This window comes from Mandrillus leucophaeus, unplaced genomic scaffold, assembly GCF_000951045.1.
Source record: "Mandrillus leucophaeus isolate KB7577 unplaced genomic scaffold, Mleu.le_1.0 Scaffold115, whole genome shotgun sequence".
In the NCBI taxonomy this organism is placed as follows: domain Eukaryota; kingdom Metazoa; phylum Chordata; class Mammalia; order Primates; family Cercopithecidae; genus Mandrillus; species Mandrillus leucophaeus.
In genome coordinates, this window is record NW_012099765.1 from 93,645 (window position 1) to 101,336 (window position 7,692).

General features: G+C 41.6%; 1 pseudogene across 1 annotated transcript; it reads left to right on the top strand.

Annotated features, from left to right (window-relative positions):
* Positions 1-5,370: 5,370 nt before the first annotated feature.
* LOC105552170 lies at positions 5,371-6,067 on the top strand (annotated as a pseudogene). Its single transcript, XR_001007957.1, has one exon. The product of XR_001007957.1 is annotated as a 40S ribosomal protein S8 pseudogene (transcript).
* Positions 6,068-7,692: the final 1,625 nt, after the last annotated feature.

Consider the following 7,692-nt stretch of genomic DNA (forward strand, 5'->3'; position numbering starts at 1 on the left):
TTACAATCATCAGGCTAGCAAGTCTTGATCACTGGACTGAATTATACTATTAGTGTATATAATGTCAAATATGCCTTTGCAGATGCTCAGAAACAAAATATCCATTCCTTTAGCCCTCCCCTCTAAAAAACACCATATTTATATTGTTATGTGAAAAGATTTGGAGCCATGCTGATAAAAGCTAATTAACTGAGCACTTACTATTTACCAGGCACTATGATAAGCACTTCAAATTCCAATATCAATTTATCATCATGACAGCCTGCGACAGAGGTTTCATTATCATTCTCATTTTACAAATTAGAAAACTGGTGATTAACTGGCTGAGATCTAACAGTTATTAAGTAACAGAGATGAGGTTTGAATTTGTGATCATCTGACTCCAACTCCTGTGTTACAAGTTTTCCTCCAAATTATCAGATTCTGCTGAAGTGGAATGAGCACTGGGCTGAGATCCAAGAGATAAAAATGTTCTTGTCTCAGCTGTGATACAAAGTAACTGGGTAGTTTTGACCATGATATTTACCCTCTTTGGGTTTCCGTTTCCTCTTCTATAAAGAGTGGTAATTGGACTACTAGATGAATAATAAAATTGCTTCCAACACTAATATACCATGATTTAAGAGCAGCAACTTTGCACAAAAAGAGGAATAGAAAGACAATGGGAGCCATCTGGATGTGAAAATGATGAATGGCAAAAGCTTTTGGAGGGGACAGTCTCCGATTAGCATTCAGTGCCTTGGGGCCCACACACCACATTGCCAGTCTCCTGCAAATTGCCTGCAGCTGCACTGACCTAGAGGCCTCTTAGACTGCAGAACCCTTAACAAATTGTTCAAGGTATTTAGCCTTGGGTTTCCCTAAGAACCCATCTAACCCATAAAAATTAGAGATCTTGTAATTTTGCCAACTTTGCTGGTAGAAGTGTAACAAAGTTTTTTTGTCAGAATTAAATTATCCCTTCATTCCAGATAGCAAGAATGCCTTTGCAAATTCTTTCTCGAGTAGCTGACAGTAGAGGATTTTCACATCAGCAAAAAAAAAAAAAAAAAAAAAAAAAAAAAAAACCATCTAAAGAAACAATCATAATGATATCATGATGGAAGAAAAGTTGTGTTAATCTCGTGAGCTATGTGTCTGTATCCACTTTTATAGGACCATGTTCAAAAATTCACAACCTTAATCCATAATGCCTAAGATTTCTACAGATTTTTAGGGATTTATATTCTCATTATTACTACTTACTCTTATTTAGAAATCCTTCTTAAGTCTCAATCTCACTCATGCTAGCCGCCTATTATTTTCTTTCTACCCTATGGGAACCCAAATGACTTCCAAAGTATGATTCCCACAGGGCAGTGCTGGTGATGACAAAAGAGGATCTCATCATAGCATACAGAGCAAACAGTCCTAAATCTAGTATTATAAATTCCTGTTCTTAAAATTTCAAAGCCATCTTTGCCATTGAGAATTTTTCAATGGCTATATTTTGTCTTGAAGTCCTGGCATCTCTCATCGTGTTGCTTGGCCCTCTCTTCATCTCCCTGGACCCTTGGGATACTCTCTCAAAGTCATATATCCAAAATGGTTTTATGCAGAAATGCTGGCTAGTTCTCTTGTATTATCCTTCCAGACCATGTCCAGTGCCTATTTCTTCATACCCAAAAAGAACTCTACCACTGACATGCCAATTTACAGTAAATTACTTTTAACTACATTGTCTGCTACCCAATCAATTACGTTACTGGAATATAAGTGGGATCTTTATGGCCCACTCTCAGCACAGTGTATTATTCAAACAAACAAAATGGAATCCTGATTCTGAATCTTCAAGTTAACTAAGAGATTTGATTTAAAACAAAACAATACTTCACTGCTTCACACTGATAGTGGCAGGAGGCAGACAAATGCCTAGGCAGATAGGAGTGGTCCTCAGTGAAACCCCACCTTCAAACCAAAGACAGTTTAAAGCCTGAAAGCCAAGCTACGAGTCTTGAATAAATCCGTGGACCAGATTAAGAGCCTCTCTTCCCATTTGGCATGCTTTCCTATCATTGATCCCCACCTCTTCACCTATTTACATATACTTACCCTTCCCTAATTTTTTTTAACATTGTTGTGTCCATCTTTGAGTGGTGCCTTTGTTTTAGCCTTTTTTGCATACTTACAAACCAATCAGCATGCACTCACCCACTCTGAGCCAATAAAAGCCCTGGGCTCAGCCACACTTAGAGACTGCTCACCTTTGGGCATCCGACTTCAGAGAGGAGGCTGCCCTCTTGGATCCCCTCCCCACTGACAGCTGTCACTCAATAAAACTCCCTTCATACTTCAGTTGTCAGTGTACTCTCATTATTCTTGGATGTGGGACAAGAACTCAGGACCTGCTGAATGTGGGTACAAAGAAAGACTGGAACACTGTAGCCCTCTGCCCTTCACTGGCAGAGGGCAGCTGCCCCACATGATGGGAAGCCACGGTGAGGTGGAAGCAGCAGCAGGGCCAGTCCCCAGAGCCACAAGCTGGAGTGGGACAATGGGACGAAAAGAGCTGTTGGCATGCTGTAACACCCCCTATAGGGATTTGGGGTCACTGGCATCCCTGTTCAGGTGCCACTGTGTTCTCCTCATCCAGATACCAGTGCCCAAGGCAAAAACAGGTCACGTACACCCAGCCCAACTGCAGGCTGAGCACATATCCTGCAGCAAGTGTTAGATACGGGCAGGAGTGCAAGCCAAGTGCTTCCTGGGGGGCCAAGTGGGTGGGATACCTCCTGCGGCAAGCCTGGGCCAGAGTGAGGCCTGGGCAGGGGTGTCACTAGCCACAGAGGTCTCCAGATGGAAAAGCAGCTCTGAGAGAAATCCTATATCAACACCTTAAAATTCTTCTTCTCCCATTTCTCTCCACTGCCAACCTTCATGTTAACTGCCCAAAACTGTTCTCCCCATTCTTCACTCTTCATTTTTGAAAAAAAATATATTACCCAATAGGCTTATCTTCACAGACACTCCTATTTTCTCATTCCCCTCCAGAACCCCCTTTTGTAGTGGCATAATACTTTTTGTTAATTTTTTGGCATTTTTAAATTTTGCAATACCTCTCAGCCCATTTTGAAATAAACCACTCCTCATTCTTAGTTCATTCATTGGTCTAATCAACATAACAGGTAAATGGAGAGATAGCATGGGTAGGAACAAAATTTTCATCAAGTAGTGGAAAAGAAAATGGCAGTGTGAGTACTTATGTATTTTTTTTTTTTGTCCTTTTTACAAATAAACATTTTTGAATGAATGGAAAAACCAAAACAAATGAATTGCAGTAGACTCATGCAGTGACAATTGTCATGTCTGGAGTTCTTAGGACTTACAGAGATAACATGGCAGAAATAAATTAAAGTTCTTTTTGACATAATAAAAGACAACTTGAAAAGAGATTTAACTTGAGAACTGTACCTGGAAAATGACAGCTGTGAATTGATTTGAATGCAGCAACATATATTAAAGGAAACCAAAAACAACTATTTACTACACATACAAAAGAATCTTCTGTAGATCTAGGCAACATTCACACAACAGAACAAAACAGAACCTAGTATAAAGAAGTCCAGTCCAACTGAGTATTGACATCAAAATCCATATGTAAGAAAGTTCCTTAACCAGTTAAAGTTTATTGATTGCAAACAAAATAAATGATCCCGACTAATTTAAACAGAATAGAATATCACTGTAAAAAATATGAAGGAATGCAAAGAATAGAGAGAAAGATTTCAATCTGGCTCTCCCTCCCCTGCTGGAAATGCTTAAATAAATTTCTTCTAACTATAATTAAGATCAAGACCAAACCATCAACACTGCCTACAAATTGTGGATGACCTGGCTCCTTCTTCCCACTCCAGCAGTTTATTCTACCTCTCTCTCCATGTTGCACTCACACTGGCCACTTTGTGGTTCCTTATCTATCATTGTCCCCTAGCCACAGGGCCTTTGCACATGTCCTTCCCTCTTTCTAGATGCTTTTCCCTCCTACCTCTCCCACTTCAACTAGTTCTCATCTCCTCATCCTACAAGCAAAAGATAAAGCTGCACTTCTCAGGTTAATGAGTTTGGGTGTTGATATCTACATAAAACTCTAAATAAAACAACAAAACAAAATTATTAACTCCAACAGGGAACAAAAAGTACAATAAAAGAAAAACAATTATTGTATACCACATGACTAAAGTATGAATAGTATTTACAGACATTAGTCATATTGCTGAACACTGAATTTTCTGACCAAAATTATGATATAACTCTGCTGGGTGTGAGGTGTTGGTGCAGGAGAACAGGACAGTAATTACAAATATTATTGGACTACTAGATGAATAATAAAATTGCTTTTATTTCAGGGGGACGCAGGGAGGGGGTGGTCAGGAAGTGGAGGGGGAGAAAGCTAAATCTCTTCTTCCACAGTGGAAAGGTCTCAAAAGTGTGCCCTAAACTGAAAAAATAGCTGTAAGAGTTCAGTCGTTGCAGCCGGAGGATCGCAGATAGGGGAAAGTAGAAAATAGGGTATAAAGATGCTGCTGTCTTGTAGGAGGAACAATACAGTTGGCTCCCGGAACTGAAGCCGGGACAAACCGGTTAGAAAAATCCCTGCCAGAGGTCATAAACATGTCAGAAGAGTAACTGAAATAGCACGGATGGCGGGAGATGGCGGGAACCAATCAAGAACAGCCAACTCGCACTGTTCAAATATCAACCAATCCCAAGCCTGCGTCGTTCAAAAAGACCCCTATGACTCTGTACTTGTTTACTGCTGACTATAAAAGACAGTTCCTGACCCTCCTCTGGGCTCTCGCCAGACCTTCAGCCTGGGGTCCAGGTTCGAACCTGCAATAAAGATCCTTGCTGCTTGGCTTTGACTGCAGTCTCTGGTGGTCTTCTTTGGGGAATAAACAGACTGGGTACAACAGTCTTTAAAATGAATCTTAAGAAATTATTGATTCTTAAAGCCAGGTATACATATAATTTTATTTTTAAAATGATACTATTTTCTAAAAGCTAAAGGGAAATTAAAATAGGAAAGAAACAAGAAAGGCAGGAGAGAGGTTAATGCATGTTGTCAAAACTTGTGCATCTGCTAGAGATGGGCCAACAATTTGACCATGACTAATAATGTACTTTCTGATAAAACTTTTAGGCAAAAACTTATTATCAAAGAAATAGAAATCTTGGTTGTGCGTGTTGGCTCATGCCTGTAATCCCAGCACTTTTGGAGGCCAATGAGGGCAGATCCCTTGAGGCCAGGAGTTCGAGAACAGCCTGGCCAACATAGTGAAACTCTATCTCTAATAAAATACAAAAATTGCTCTTTCCAGCCAGTGCCAAGTGATGAGTATCTCTCGGGACAACTGGCACAAGCGCGGTAAAACCAGGGGCAAGAGAAAGCCCTAACACAAGAAGCAGAAGTATGAGTTGGGGCACCCGGCTGCCAACACCAAGATTGGCCCCGGCCGCATCCACACAGTCCATGTGCGGGGAGGTAACAAGAAATACCGTGCCCTGAGGCTGGATGTAGGGAATTTCTCCTGGGGCTCAGAGTGTTGTACTCGTAAAACAAGGATCATGGATGTTGTCTACAACGCATCTAATAATGAGCTGGTCCGTACCAAGACCCTGGTGAAGAACTGCATCGTGCTCATCGACAGCACACAGTACCGACAGTGGTACGAGTCCCACTACGCGCTGCCCCTGGGCCGCAAGAAGGGAGCCAAGCTGACTCCTGAGGAAGAAGAGATTTTAAACAAAAAACGATCTACAAAAATTCAGAAGAAATATGATGAAAGGAAAAAGAATGCCAAAATCAGCAGTCTCCCGGAGGAGCAGTTCCAGTAGGGCAAGCTTCTTGCGTGCATTGCTTCCAGGCCGGGACAGCGTGGCCCAGCAGATGGCTATGTGCTATAGGGCAAAGAGTTGGAGTTCTATCTTAGGAAAATCAAGGCCCAGAAAGGCAAATAAATCCTCGTTTTGTCTTCACCCGTGTAATAAAGGTGTTTATTGTTCTGTTCCCACAAAAAAAAAAAAAATACGAAAATTAGCCAGACATGGTGGCTCATGACTGTAATCCACACCACTCTGGAGCCTGAGGTGGGAGGATTGCTTGAGCCCCAAAGGCGGAGGTTGCAGTGAATCAAGATTGCAACACTCTACTCCTGTCTGGGTGACAGAGTCAGACCCTGTCTGGAAAAAAAAGAAAAGAAATATAAATTTCTGTGATTGCAGTTAGCACCTTGTATCTAATAATGTGTTCTCATTTGAAATTGTTTATTGACAAACCACTGGTAGAGTTTCCAGAAGCGGTAGGTCTCCAGGGAAGGCTTACCTAAAATAATTTCTTCCCCTAAATGCATCAGGACCACAAGTGACATTTTTTTCAAGATGAAAAATTATGTTTAATGGCCTATGTATGTTGTAAGACAATTATTTCTGATATGGAAAACAACAAGAAAGTCATGTGGAGAAGCAAAGAAACCATATGCTCAGGAATTAGGAGAACTGAACTTTGGATTTTTCTAGAGTTTGGATGTTTGACCCCTTCAAACCTCATATTGAAACTTGATCCCCAATGTTGGAGGTGGATCCTAATGGGAGGTGTTTAGGTCACGGGGGTGAAACACTCGTGTGTTAACACCCTCCCTTAGGGGTGAGTGAGTTTTTTCTCTATTAGCTCCCCCAGAGCTGGTTGTTAAAAAGAGCCTCGCACCTCTCCTCTCTCTTGCTTCTTCTCTTGTCATGTGACCTCTGTGATCTTTTCTTACACGGGCACCCCTTCACCTTCTACCAAGAGTGGAAGCAGACTGAGGCCCTCAACAGAAGCAGATGTCAGTGCCACGCTTCTTGTATAGCCTGCAGAACTGTAAGCCAAATAAACCTCTTTTCTTTGTCAATTGCCCAGCCCCAGATATTCCTTTATAGCAACATTATATGGACTAAAACAGATCTGTATTGTCCAAAACACTAGTCATTTGTCACATGTGGCTATTGAGTATCTGCAATGTTGTTAGTCTAAATTAAAATGTGCTGTAAACATGAAATATACAAAGGATTACTAGAAAATTGAAAATCACATCTGTAGTTTGTATTATATTTCTGTTGGACAAATACTGCTTGTTCTGAGTTCTGTCATTAGTGGTTGCATGGTAGTGATATGCATGTGAGCCATTTAACTTTATTGGGCCTTGATTTTCTTAAGTAGAAAATTGGTTGGGGTGGGGGGCAGTTAGATAGATGGCCTCCAAAGCCCCTTTTCATTCAGAAATGTTACAAAGAATCCTAAGGTGTGACACAAATTAATGACTTGAAAAGCTAGCAGATTGTTCCTTCGAATATCTCACCTCCACCATGGTGAGCTTCCCTCCCTGCCCCTGTCAACCCTAGTCAGACATCTTTACCAAATGCTGTTCTCACCAGTCACTACTCTATGTCCTGTGCTGAATGCTTTACAAGTATCTTATTACGGGCCGGGCGCGGTGGCTCAAGCCTGTAATCCCAGCACTTTGGAAGGCCAAGACGGGCGGATCACGAGGTCAGGAGATCGAGATCATCCTAGCTAACACGGTGAAACCCCGTCTCTAAAAAATACAAAAAGCTAGCCGGGCGAGGTGGCGGGCGCCTGTAGTCCCAGCTACTCGGGAGGCTGAGGCAGGAGAATGG